We start from the raw sequence: 13493 nt of genomic DNA on the forward strand, positions 1-13493 counted from the left end.
AGAAAAAGAATGGTGATTTCAAGGAAATTTTTATCCTAAGTCAAATTCTAAAGGTATTTTCAGGCGCAAGAGGAAAGGAAAGAGATAAAGGTTTATTCTAAGGCTCAGGGTATCAAAGCACATTTGGTGCATTATCCCATTATTCATAAGTTTCATCACTCGACCATCATCCCCCGCTAATATATTTCGTTCATTTTCTTACCGCGTCACGTGCCCAGTCTTATTCCATTAAATTCTATCCTTACCCCACCATATGCCCCATCACATCACGTTTAAAAATCGCCACTTTTCACCTCATCCGAACCCGCCTTTCACGCATCCGACGACAGATATTATGTTTCACCCCCCCCCCCCCCGCCCCACCATCCGAACAACTTTACTGTTGGGGGGGGGGGGGTCCAAAATGGGCGGTATTCAAACCCGCGCCCACAACAACGTGTCACCATCTCATTCTTCACACCCCCCCCTTGCTGAAACCACTGAACACCTTAGGCCCCCTCCGAAAGATGTTTTCAACGCCATACGAAACCATTGTCCTATATATGACACTCCCGCCAATCCCCCCTCACCACCGCATCTATCCGTTGCTTTCGCCAATCACATCCACTCCCTCCAAAATCAACCCGTTAAGTAATTAAATTACTTAACCGTTAATCCAATGGACCCGCACCATCATCAACTAGAAATCTAGAAAGCTATAAACTCCCTCATTTTGCCCATTTGTAGATTATTGATATCCAACTCTGCCAATACCATTTTATGTCACCAGTTTGCCAATTCAAATTGCAACTGTTTCACTCAGCCGAGCATCACACCTGCTAACTTCCGTTTAAACTATTACCTTTGTTTTCTTGTCTGTTCAAATTCAAGTCCTCTTTGCACTTTGTAAACCCACACAATCAGGATTTCACCAGAATTCTCATCCTAGTCCCATCATGCCTCCTAAAGATAAGGCACAGGAAGAATGCGTAAGTCCTCTGATCCACCCTCCCATCGATTTTCACCATATACCTCTGGCGGACAGGGACTACAAAATCCATGAAACCATGTCTGAATTTGATCTATTTGAAATGTATTGTTGGCTTGAAGACAATTTCATTGACAAGTTTGATGATATTGGATCGTGGGAATCCAATTTACCCCATTATATCTTTCCCCGCACCCACAGTGCCCCTGAATTCGTCAGAAAATGTCATGCTTGTTATCTACCCAGTCAAAGAGCGGTTATTGCCCCTACAAGAGAAATTCTATTTACCATAACTGCCCAATCAATAGATCAAATGATGCAAGCTCCTATTGTAGAGAATGCCACTCCTTTCTCTCATGAAGCCCTCACTGAATTGTACCAGAAATTGGACTTTGCAAAAAGAGCCAAAACCCTTGAGCTTTTCTTGACTGAAGATGCCCCTTTACCCAAGAAAAATCCTCCCTATCCATCCTCCATTTTCCTTGAGAGAGCCAAGCAGATCATCACTGTCACTTCCTACCTCCTTGGTTATTACTCAAATCAGTGGGTAGATGAGGCTATTGTAGGTTTTCTTTCTATTTTCTCCACAAATTCCAAGCCTTCCATCTTGTTCAATTTTAGCCAATTCCTTGCAGATTCCATCCATGAAGAGTTTGTCAAATTCCAAACTGAGGAAGTATTCAAATATGCTTATGTGTTAATATACATGTTTTTGTATTTTAAGGGAGACAACCTCAATCTTGCGTTACAAAATTTGGATGAAGAGGGAAATCAACAATCAATCATCTTCTGGACTACACTTGTAATGAAGGAGCAAAAAGAATATCCACCAACACTCAATCTCCTAAGAAGTAAGTCAGAACCAAGAATCAGTGAAGAAATCAGGAAACTTTTGCAGTTATTAGACCAAGTCCAGACATGAGATTGGTATCTTTACCAAAATTACACCGAACTAAGGATATATGGGTATGAACTTGCTCCTTAAAAACTGCCAAAATTCCTCCCAATGAGGATTTTTGCTCTAGAATACATTAGGCAAATGCTCAATGTGGATGAAATTCATTTTGTTTCTGCCAAGAAGAAGTCTCAATTCAAGATCAAAACACAAATAGGACCTTTCATTTGCAACAACAGGGCAGCAGAGGAAGAAGCAGAAAAATTTATGAAAGAAATGCAATTCATCCTTAGTTTCACATGGTCATATGATCTATTAGGGGTCATCTCCAAGTTAAGGGTAGATAACAAATCTACTTCTTATTTTCATACATCTAGATCAGAGATTGAGAAATATAAGAACCACCTAGAGTGGACTGAAAACACTCTATAAAAGGTAGAAGATAAATTGGTCTCAACTTCAACATTACAGACTCTTGCCACACAGGAGAAAACAGGAAAAAGGAACAGAGAAGAAGAGTCACCTTCAATGACTGATATTCCCAGCGAAGACTTCAAAATCATGTACAGGAAGAGGACCAAGCTCAATTCCAAACTAAACCTAAATAAAGATTTAGAGCAAGAGGATATTGTCACCACTAAAGAAACACATCTTTCCTCACTAGTAGGTGATCAGACTACACTTTCTCCAACTACTTTGACAACTTCACAGGAACAACACCAAACTATGCAAACCAGTACATCTACCATAGGGGAGAAAGAACAGATCATATTTAATATATTCAAGGATATTAAAGTAAGAAATGAAGCTTTGAAGATCAATACATATAATCAGTTCTAGAAGCAGACTTCCAGTTCTCAAAGCAGACTACTGTCAGCCTTTGACTCTGAGAAAGGAAAATGCAGATGGCCTTCCTCCAAGCATAGATACCATAGCCCAAGGCAGCATCAAATTACAAAAAGACTTCATTTGAATTTGATGTAAAAGACATACATCCCATTGATCAAATGGAGATGCACAAACAAACTGGTCAAATGATTTCATCCACACTCACTAACACTACTATGAGTTTGTCTAAATTGCAGGTTACTTTAGCTAATGTTCAGTCACAATTGAAGATGGAGAAAGTCTCTTCACTTGCCAAAGACACAAGGATCAAAACTTTGGAGGACTTGGTAATCAAGATAGGATATGATCCTACAAACATCAATGCAACAGAGGAGATCATAAGAAAGAAGAATACCGACATAGCAGCATTGAGAAAACAATTGAAATTACCAACCATAGAAGATCCTCTGGCCAAAGACATTGAAGAAATAGAGTCACAGAAGGCAGACATGATGAAGCTCATCATGGAACAGAATGTACAGTTGAAACAAATGGAAACAGAGATGGAGAAAATAATCAAAGAAAAGGAGCAAGCTGCCAGAATGTCTATTGTCCCTTTGGAAGTTGTACCTCTTACAACAGTTCCTACATCTACATCTTCTACAACAAACACAGGGAATGTTGCAGATCAGTTGGCAAGTGCAGTGGAGAATATGTCTCTCCAAACAGAAGAAATTAAAATATTGCAGGCTCAAGTTAATATTCTGCAAGACCAAAAGGCAAAGACTGAAACTTTCCATGTAGCAGAGCTACAAAGAGCTCAAAACCAGATAGAAGCATGGTGGAAATATGCAACTGAATCCTCCATTGGCCACACACTGGCTCAAGTTAAGGAAATCATATGGAATAATATAATTGAAGCCATGGATGAAATCTGGCCATGTATTCAAATTATATTTGAACAGAAAGAGTTGATTGAGAAAGCCAATCAGGCCATTTCCACTATTAACAATGAGTTGGGAATATGCCTGCCACAGCCAAAAACATCATCAAGTTTTTAAATTCCAAAAACAGATATAAGTTGGATGATTTGGGAGTAGATGACAAGACATAGACAATCTTGGAAGTCAAGAAAGTTCTCACAAAGAAGAATTTGATTGTGTAGCTTACAGAAAAATGTCACAGTCTGGAAATATCAGTCAACAGATTTTTCACCAGAATAGAGGTATTAACAAAGAGGGGCCTGCCTTATTTATTTGTAATTAATGACAAACTAATGACCAGGGAAGATTATAAGAAGAAGCTTCAAGACATTGCAAAGGATACTGCTAAATATTCCCACATTAAAGGTGTTATGACAGGGAGAGCTTTTTTCGAAGCTATCAACAACATTATGTTCATTCAACATGAGATAAAGCATATTTTTGTGGTAAAGCCCACATTTGCTAAATATATCGAGGTAGATGAGATCTACCATAAGGCAACAAAAATCACCATCCCAAATGAAGAGCAATGGGATAAACTATGCAAATTTCAAGATTAAAGAAAAGATCAGCTACATCAAGCGCAACACCCAAATCATGGCAACTTAGTAACTGTTCTCCGCTCAAATAGTGCCAGACTTCCAAATTCACTTTTTTTTTGTCACATTAGTCATTCTATTATTTTGTAGTTAATAATAGATTTCCATGTCGATGCGGAATTCATTGTAATCTTTTTAGAAATTTTGTTTAAATACTTCATTCATTCAAAGTATTGAGGGTCGGTTCCTGATCAATGTAATTTTTCTATTGAGCATTGTACTTTTTCCACGCTACTGGAGTGTCAATAATACAAAGACTTTCACAAGATTCTTGTGCTGCAATTTACTGGTGATGTTTTTCTTATTGTAATTGTTGTTTTCACTGTTGTTCTCTGCGTTATAATCATCTGAAAATCTAATTGTAAAACAGGAAGTGTGAAAAATAAGATTTGTTAATTGAACACCTTATTTGGACTGTTTTACAATCTATATGTTTTTCTTCTGAAGTCTGATTGAAAAATTCTTAAATTCTTTTCAATCATTATTGAAATCACCTCTTCTCCATTTCATAAATTCACTTTAAAGATCCAGTAAAAGCAACTATCTTGCCCTGTGATTACTCTTTAAATATATTGACGCAATATCCAACTTTATTTGACTCCATAGCCCAATGGAAAGAAAGTAATTTGATCAGATCAACCAACCAAACCAATCAACCAAATTCAAACAAACAACCAAGCATAATTATAACTAGCCTAAGATCATATTAAAAAACAAAGTTAAATTATAAAGAGAGATCCCTCTTTGAAGTTGGTAGGGCTAGATCCGAGCTTCAAAAGTGGTTTGATGTTGTCTAATGTATTTACTCCCTCAATCTCAAAAATACAGAACGATAACAGTAACAACATAAGCAACACCCTCGAAGTCTTGCAACTGCTATTTTGATAATAGTTTTGAAAAGGATATGAAGTATGGGCTTCTAGTGTAATTCATTAGTCTAAAGCCATCGATGTAGTTGCAAGTAATTAACATCACAAATTGAGAAAGTTGCAGATATTAACATCACAAATTAATACACATTCAACATCCCATCATAATATTACTTGTTAGTTGGCACTATCTAGCACTCACCTTCAAGTTGAAGCCATCCCGATGATCATCATACTAGCACTCTTATGCATTGTAAGCTTCTTCATTTGCAATAGAAGGTAAACTTGTCCATACAGGTTGCATTTAACCCAATTTTTCTACATCAGTTTGGGTCTTTTGGGGATCTTGATCACCTGTACTAGGAACTATACAAATGCCTGCCATGAAAGTTGTAATTAGGTGATGCAATCACATTAGTTAATATCAAGTAGGCCTAGGTGTACATTTCTACCTTGAAAGCTGCTAAGAAAATGCTATAAACATATAAAATATATGATAAGAACTCCTTCGAAAACTTTAACAGAGAAGCATTGAAAACAAGGATCTTTGTAAGGGTATAAAATAATTTAAATATGCAATATCCTACAAGTATGTCAACAGGTATGTCTATTGGAAATAAGACTTCAATAATTTTAATTTAATTACCAATAATTGTTAAAAGGATAGTAGGGATTTAACCTCCATGGAATATTTTAAAATATTCTTAATAATATATACAAATGAAAGGTTGAAATTTATCTTTGAAGTACTTGTGTCCTATTTAATTAATTAAAAAAATGTCATGAACAAGGGTCAATGAGTTATTAAGAATCTCCATAGTAAAATGGGGATATAAATCTCTATAATTAAGAATCATGTTTCATGTTTTTAAAAAGTATATATATCTTTAACTTATATGTTAAGTATAATGATAATAATAATAATAATTTATAATATAATTAGCTTTTATGACTTTTATAATTTTAACCATATGAGATATGTCATAAAATACGTATCATTTTGATGTTTATTATAAAATGATGTATATAGACATTTACCAAATATTTAATTTATATAATTATATTAGTATAGTCAAGTTTATAGAGAAGTTTAAGCATATAATATAACCAATTTTAAATAGATAAATTGATAATAATTTTTTTGTTTAGAATAATATATTGATAGTTCAAATTAGTAATTATATAATATAAAATGACTACTTCTAAAAATTAGTAAGAAGATCTAAATTAATAGTGAAATGGTCCCATGACAACCAAAAAAACATATAAAAACAGTTCAATAATTGCTTATACAATAATGAAATTATAATTAATAATGTGCAAATAGAATTAAATAAAAAATATTTGGAAGAAAATTCAGTTAAAAAAAAAATATTTAACTAGTATAATTAATGAAATATTCCATTAAAACCAATTCTCTTTACATTTGGATTTTATTGCTATAAAAGTTCAATATTGGATCCATATCTAGACATACCCTTTCTTTAAAAACGTTGTAGCCCTGCAAGTTTACTAAATCTGCATGAACCCTCTTGGAGGTAACTCGCAATCGACCTACGAATCACAATGTGGAATATTTGAATACATTATTTTGCTGACATGAAAAGAAAGCTAAAGCAGGAAATACTATTCCAAGATCGTTTCCCATAGTAAGAAAAAGAGCCAGAATATACACTGCAATGCAGCGTCCATTGTAGATTCTCCTGTTATTGTCGAGGAGGTGTTCCAACTATTCGCCGAGGAGGGCCTCTGCTTAAGCCTTAACTATTATAACTATTTTATTATTTAACTATTATATCTGTTTTATTATTTAGCTCTTATAACTGTTTTATTATTTATTAATTAATCACTGTTTTATTTTTCCTGTGTAATGTTTTAATTAATTTATTTTTTAAACTATAATTATTAATTGTTTAATCTAATGGTAGACCATTGTTCAATCGTTTAACAATGGATTTGACGGTGAATGATGGTACAAAGTGGCAGTTCGAGGAATTCTTCCTAGAGGGAAACTCCTTATGGCGTAATAACTACACAACTAATTTTAAAACAATATATTTGTATAGTGTTAGGAGGTGACATTTTCTCCAGGAAAATAACAAAAATTTGACAGGATTTTGATAAAAGCTAGCTGAATTTGGGTCATAATTGTCAAGCTTTAGAATTTTAGTTGCATCAAGGTTTTTGATGGTGACTAATCTATTTCCACCATCAAAAAACTATTCAAACTTTCCCATGGTTGGATTTTTTGAAAAAAAAAAAAAAGGCTAGCTAGAAATAGTCATCTAGGGGAAATTAAATTATTGCCTTGGTACGCCCTATATATTTAGGTTGTGTGTCTAAAAGTTATTAGTTTTTTTTTTTTTTTTATATGTCGGTTAAGTAGTTGTATGTTACCAAATTCTCATGGTTTTTATTTAATATATATGGTTATTTGGTGATGTTGGTTTAAATTAATAAATTATAAATTTATATATGTTTAATATTGTATAATTGTGTCAAGAGGAATTCTCCAACTAGTATGGAAGAGATGTAATGTCTTGTAATGTTATGTTCGCTAAATATTTTGACTAGGTCAAAATACAAATAATAATAATTATTATTATAATTATTAATTAAAATATTTTGACTCACTGAAATTACATAAAAATAAAATAAAATAAATAATTATAATTATAATTAATAATTAAATCAACCTAGATCCATCTTAACTCTGATCTACCAAGCTCTAAGCAGGATCAAATTTCTTGAAGTGCAAATTTCTTTTAAATTGAAAGTTAAGATGAATTTAAGCTAGTGATATATGAAGTTGTAATGTAACATATTTATGTGTCCACATAAGCTAATTATCATATTTGTTATATTTGATGGTATCTAAGAATGTGATCTATGATGTTTATGAGGTGTGGTGACTTATTAATAAGTAAATTTATTAAATTTTAGAGGGGTAATAATAGAATTGCAAAGCAATTCTAAGGCTATATGTGTGCGTAATTTTATTAACCAAGTTATATCATGTTAGATAAAGGGATTTGTTTAAGTGACATTTTATATGGATGTAGTATGCTATAACATAACATGGGTATGTGAATGGTAATACGAAATAAGTTCTTATAAGAATTTGTTGATTTAAGTTTTTTTAAAGGGATGGAGGTGATTTTTAAAATTGTTTTTTTAATAATTTAAAAATAACAATTAAATTTGAAAATTATAAATAAAATAATTTATCAAATTTAATAATTTTAATAAATACATTATTTATTTTAATATTTAAATAAAAAATATTTGGAAGAGAATGGGACCCTGATGGAAATCCCAACGCCTTCAGCTGTCGCCCTATTCGTGAGAGATTTTCTGCTTCATGACTATGCCATATGCCGAAACCCTCTTCATCTTATTGCTTTTGCTATATATCTCGTAAATAAGGGGAAATTTCTTTTGTAGAAGAACTCTTCTTGCATCCAAAATGAAGCCATTACTCCAAATCTTTTGCACTTTTCGATCTTCATAAGGCTATTTTTTGGTGGAACTTTTTGTATTCAGGTGAATGTAGTCGATCTAATATCTATGCTCATTTCCAGAATTCAAGATTAGAAAGGAATCCCTTCCATCTTTTTGTGGCTCCTACATGAAGGTAGGCAACCTCAAGAAGGAAATTTGTTTAGAAATTATGGCATTTCCAATGATGCTACAATCTTCCTAGTTTCAAGAATAAACGATGGAGCCAAAGGTTGAGGTGCACCCTTTTCTTCTCAGTCTAAGTCCTTCGCAAATGCCCTTAAGCTAGGGCTTTTTCATCTGACACCCAAAGAGCTCTTAAGGTTTGCCTTCATTATGGATTAGGAGGAAGATATCCCAACTATCAAAATGGATCACCTTTAATGTGACAATTCTTCTGGATGTGAAAATAACACTATCATCTTCAAAATAATATGTTTTCAAAATAGTCCACCAAGTAGACCTTCCCCACAATGGAGTATAATCTTCCATAGTGTTCCATGTGGAATTACACCAATGGGCCTCGACGCTAGAATATGTTGCAACAGAAAACTAAAGACTAAAACCTAGTTGAGGAAACCCTAAACTGTAGATCATCCATTCTCCATATTCAATATTAAGTGAACTTTGTTTTTGAGTGGGGTCTATTTTTTTTAAATGTAGATTTTATATTTTATATTTAATTATTAATTTAAATTTTTAGAAAACTATTAATATAAAAAATAAATCATAATATGGAAGGAAAAATTAAAATTATTAAAATAAAGGGTGAATAAAATAATAAAATTATTTTTAAAACTTTGTATTTAAGTATTAAATTAAATTTTTATGTAGGTGTTAAGTAATTTTTGTTATAAACATATATACATATATATCCTTCATTTCGATTGCTAATATTACTACCAGGAATTGAATTACCAGGTATTGAATTCAAATGTAGAAGATAACATTTCTCCCAATCACCCAAGCTAAATCTAATTATAAATACCAAATTATAAAAATTAAGTATTTGAAAAAAAATTACTATAAACTTTAATCATGCCACTCAATAAGGAAACACTATATTATATGTACATGGTGGAATTATATTTGTCACAAACAATATAATAATAATTAAAAATTTGTCCTTTAATAGAAATTCAATTTTCTCTTCTTCCACTATTTATCTTGTCTTTTAATATAAATTTAATTTTCTCTCCTTCCACTCTATTTATTTTTTAGAGAAATTATATATGGAAAAAATAGATATCCCTTTATAACTTTGCTTATCATATACCATACTTTAAAAGTGCCTCTAGCTTGCAAATTTTAAGATATAAAGAAAAGCATGAGCTTCACATACAAAAAATTGACGAATACATTTTTTTCTCTCCTTTATTGATTTTTTTTTAATAAAGTAACACTTTTTATTGTCTAATTGAAACAAGGGAAACTATAGGGTAGCAAGTCCATGCCTTGAGAGGGGATTGGAAAAACAAAGAAGTATAGTGAATGGTGGAGATTATGGAAAGCACCATTTAACTCTTGTTCCTTGCAGCTTGGCTCATTCTACATTGCAGGCATGCAACATGGAACTTGAGCTCTTATTGATTAGAAGGTAATCCTTCGCTGCATTCCTAGGTAACCATGTTTACTTATTTATGGCGTGTCAGCCTGGCTATGGCAAAGAGAGTATTAAAATACTGAAAAATACCATGGGTCCTGTTGTTCCAAGCGGGCCATTGGTCGGGCCTTATGTTTGAAAGTAAGTCACGTTCCTTAAACAATTTTCCATGTCGATTGGTTAATGTCATTATTTCACCTAACAGCTCATAAAGGAGATGTAGAATGTAAGACTAGAGTATATAAGAAAGGAGCAGGTCTGCTTCCAGGCGCAGGTGCCAATCTTCTCAAAGAAATTTCTCAGATACAACTCGACTCAGCCCCTTTTAGTTTAGGAATGTTTGCATTAATTTTGCTTTGGAGTAATGAGAGATAACATAACGATGTTTCATTCCTTTCCTGAGAGTGCATTTCACTAGAGAAAGCATAGTAGTCCATCGAGTAACCACCATGAACAACCATGATACTTATGGAAATACATTAAACTGGAACGTAATATGATAACACTGCCTGATGATGCATCAATGATAGAGTGCCTCAACGTGGGTGGGACTCACCATGGTCACATGGAATGAGGGACACTAACTATATTTTGAACACTAATTTACTTAATCACCTACAACTTTTCTATAAAGAATGATTACAACTCTGAAAGAAGCACTGGAACAAGAAATCATGAAATCTGAATAGAACCAATGGTCAAGTATCCTTGGAATAATCAAGTTGTGGACATTAGAGTGGCACTTATGTTATCCCAGATTCATATACATATTACAATGCTCACTGAACAAATTCAAGATTATAGTAAAGCAAATTTTGGAAGAGATGAGGTATGTTGTAGAAATTGTAAAGTGGAGGAGCGTCATGTTAATTAGTGACCTCTACATCAAGGAGGAATGGTACAGGGTCATCCAACTAGGCATTTTCCATAAGTAATGCAGGGTTCTCCAATGGGCCCCTTCATAGGAAGACATTTTGGTGGAGTTGTGTATGCAAAGGAATCAAATTAATGTGTTCCACATGGCGTCATCTCCTTCACTGTAGGTACGATGCACCTCTTTTAACCTTTAAAGAGATTTACAAATTCCACTACAAGTCCAATCAAATGATGCAATACAAACATTACACTCTTGTGCCTTCCATTCACTGGATCTAGATTCTGCTCATACGCTTGCATGCTTCAGTAAATGGAGACAATCAAATGATGCAACAAAAACATTGTCTACTTGTGCCTTCCATTCATTGGATCTAGAGATTCTTCTCATATGCTTCAGTAAAAGGAGAAAACATGGAATTTGTGAGCGTGGGTTAAACGTGGGAGCGTGGGTTAAACGCACTGTAGAACCGGTAAGAGCATTATCATTGATGCCTGGTGTATACAATGTTGATTTACTCACATGCATAATTTTCACCCCAGATGTGGATTGGAGCTATGGAGAACCAATGAAAATGTTGTTTCCAGGATCTTATGAGTGATAGGAAACAAATGTAACGTTTAGGAAAAAGGCACTGTCAAATCTGTAGCAAATGCAAATTGTATAGATTGATTACAACAAGCATTAAAAGATATGTGAGAAACAATAGAACATTCAAGTTATTCAACTGCTTATATGGCAGCTAGGATCCCCTGGGGAGAGATTCTTCAACTTTGACACGTGGAGAGTATTGGTGATCCTTAGTAACATCAACAATCTCTAATAATATTGGACACGAGCATTCAATTAGTCTACGCATTCTTGCCTTGTTTTCCCTATAAATGATCTCCTTTAGATTGATAACTACTTGAACAAAAGGATCGACCCTTGTTTATTGAGGTTAACATAAATATAATTAACATGAAGAGAGCATTGATTATGGTTCTGATATTTCTTTGATTTCCTATCATGCCTTCTAGAGCCTAAACTACTTAGATGAGAATTTGAGACCTATGAGAAACACGAGGGTTTGAAATGTACGAAGTTGTGCTTATTTGGATGATGTATGTTCCTATAAAGTTTAGTCTTGCACTATATCCCTTTTCATCCCAGCCCATAAAAATATCCTTTTCAAATCTGCAATATGCATTTTATTCACCCCAGGTGCGCAAAATAGGGAGCTCGATGGGCTTATTTAAGAGTTAGTTACCATTCTTTAGGGCAATAACCCGCTGAAATTGGCATTTGCGTGCATTTTATCGCCGCTTTTGCCTCTTTTAGGTGCCTTGACCCATCAAGGTCCTATTTCATCAATTTTGTACTTAAGGAAGCATTCCCTTGCTTCTTCACTAAAATTATCAATTTTCTCAACTCCATATTGATGCCAGAAGAATATGATTAGTAGTAGCTTTAGCAGTTGGTTGTTCGAGTTGTGAACTATTAGTAAATAATTGAGCATATGTAAAAATTAGCAATGGATGGGATTCTCTCCTAGTGTGTTTTGGATCATAAACGAGAAGTGATGCATGGGAATAATCATTGGGAAGGGTAATCCACAGGGGTAGGGGCATGTTGGCTGAGCAGTTAATTAACCAAGAAATATATGACTGAAACTAAATGAAACTGAATGCAAAGGCATAAGTAAAAACATAATGTTTACATGGTAAAACCTTGACAGGGTGTCAAGGAAACATCCATGGGGCAAGGGATTGGATTTTCTATTAAATCAACAATGATTCTCCTCCTTACAATAGTTCGGGCATTCATCATTTTATAGGAGCCTCCTCCATTACATAATTGTTGTTTCGGTATAAAACCAACTTGGTAGTAAATACAATTTTTACACATATTTACAATTAGTTGTCAAATTCCAACAAACTCCACCTTGACAACAATTTTCCTAATCCCTTGCCCATGCCCATTCATCATCTCTTCTGCAAGCCAAGAGAAGCTAAACACCATCGCAACTTCTCTACTGTAACTGGCTTCGTAAATATGTCTGCACAATTTTCCCGTGTATGGACCTTCTTAAGAGCTACTTTTCCGCCATCGATCACATGTCTCAGAAAATGATACCTTACATCAATGTGCTTGGTCTTGCTATGATAAGTTGGATTTGTAGCCAAGTGAATAACACTCTGACTGTCACAGAGTACATTCACTCTCTCCTGCGTCCTTCCAATCTCATCACGTAGATCCTTTATCTAGATTGCTTCTTTACTGACATCTGAAGTAGCTATATACTCTGCTTCGGTAGTGGAAAACACAACTGTTTCTTGAAGCTTTGACATCCAACTAATTGCTCCACCTGCAAGAGTAAAGACATTACCTGTAGTAG

The sequence above is a fragment of the Pinus tabuliformis genome, chromosome 3_1 (genome assembly GCF_031772625.1).
Source record: "Pinus tabuliformis cultivar Carrire ecotype Pingquan chromosome 3_1, CPIR1, whole genome shotgun sequence".
Taxonomy (NCBI): Eukaryota; Viridiplantae; Streptophyta; class Pinopsida; order Pinales; family Pinaceae; genus Pinus; species Pinus tabuliformis.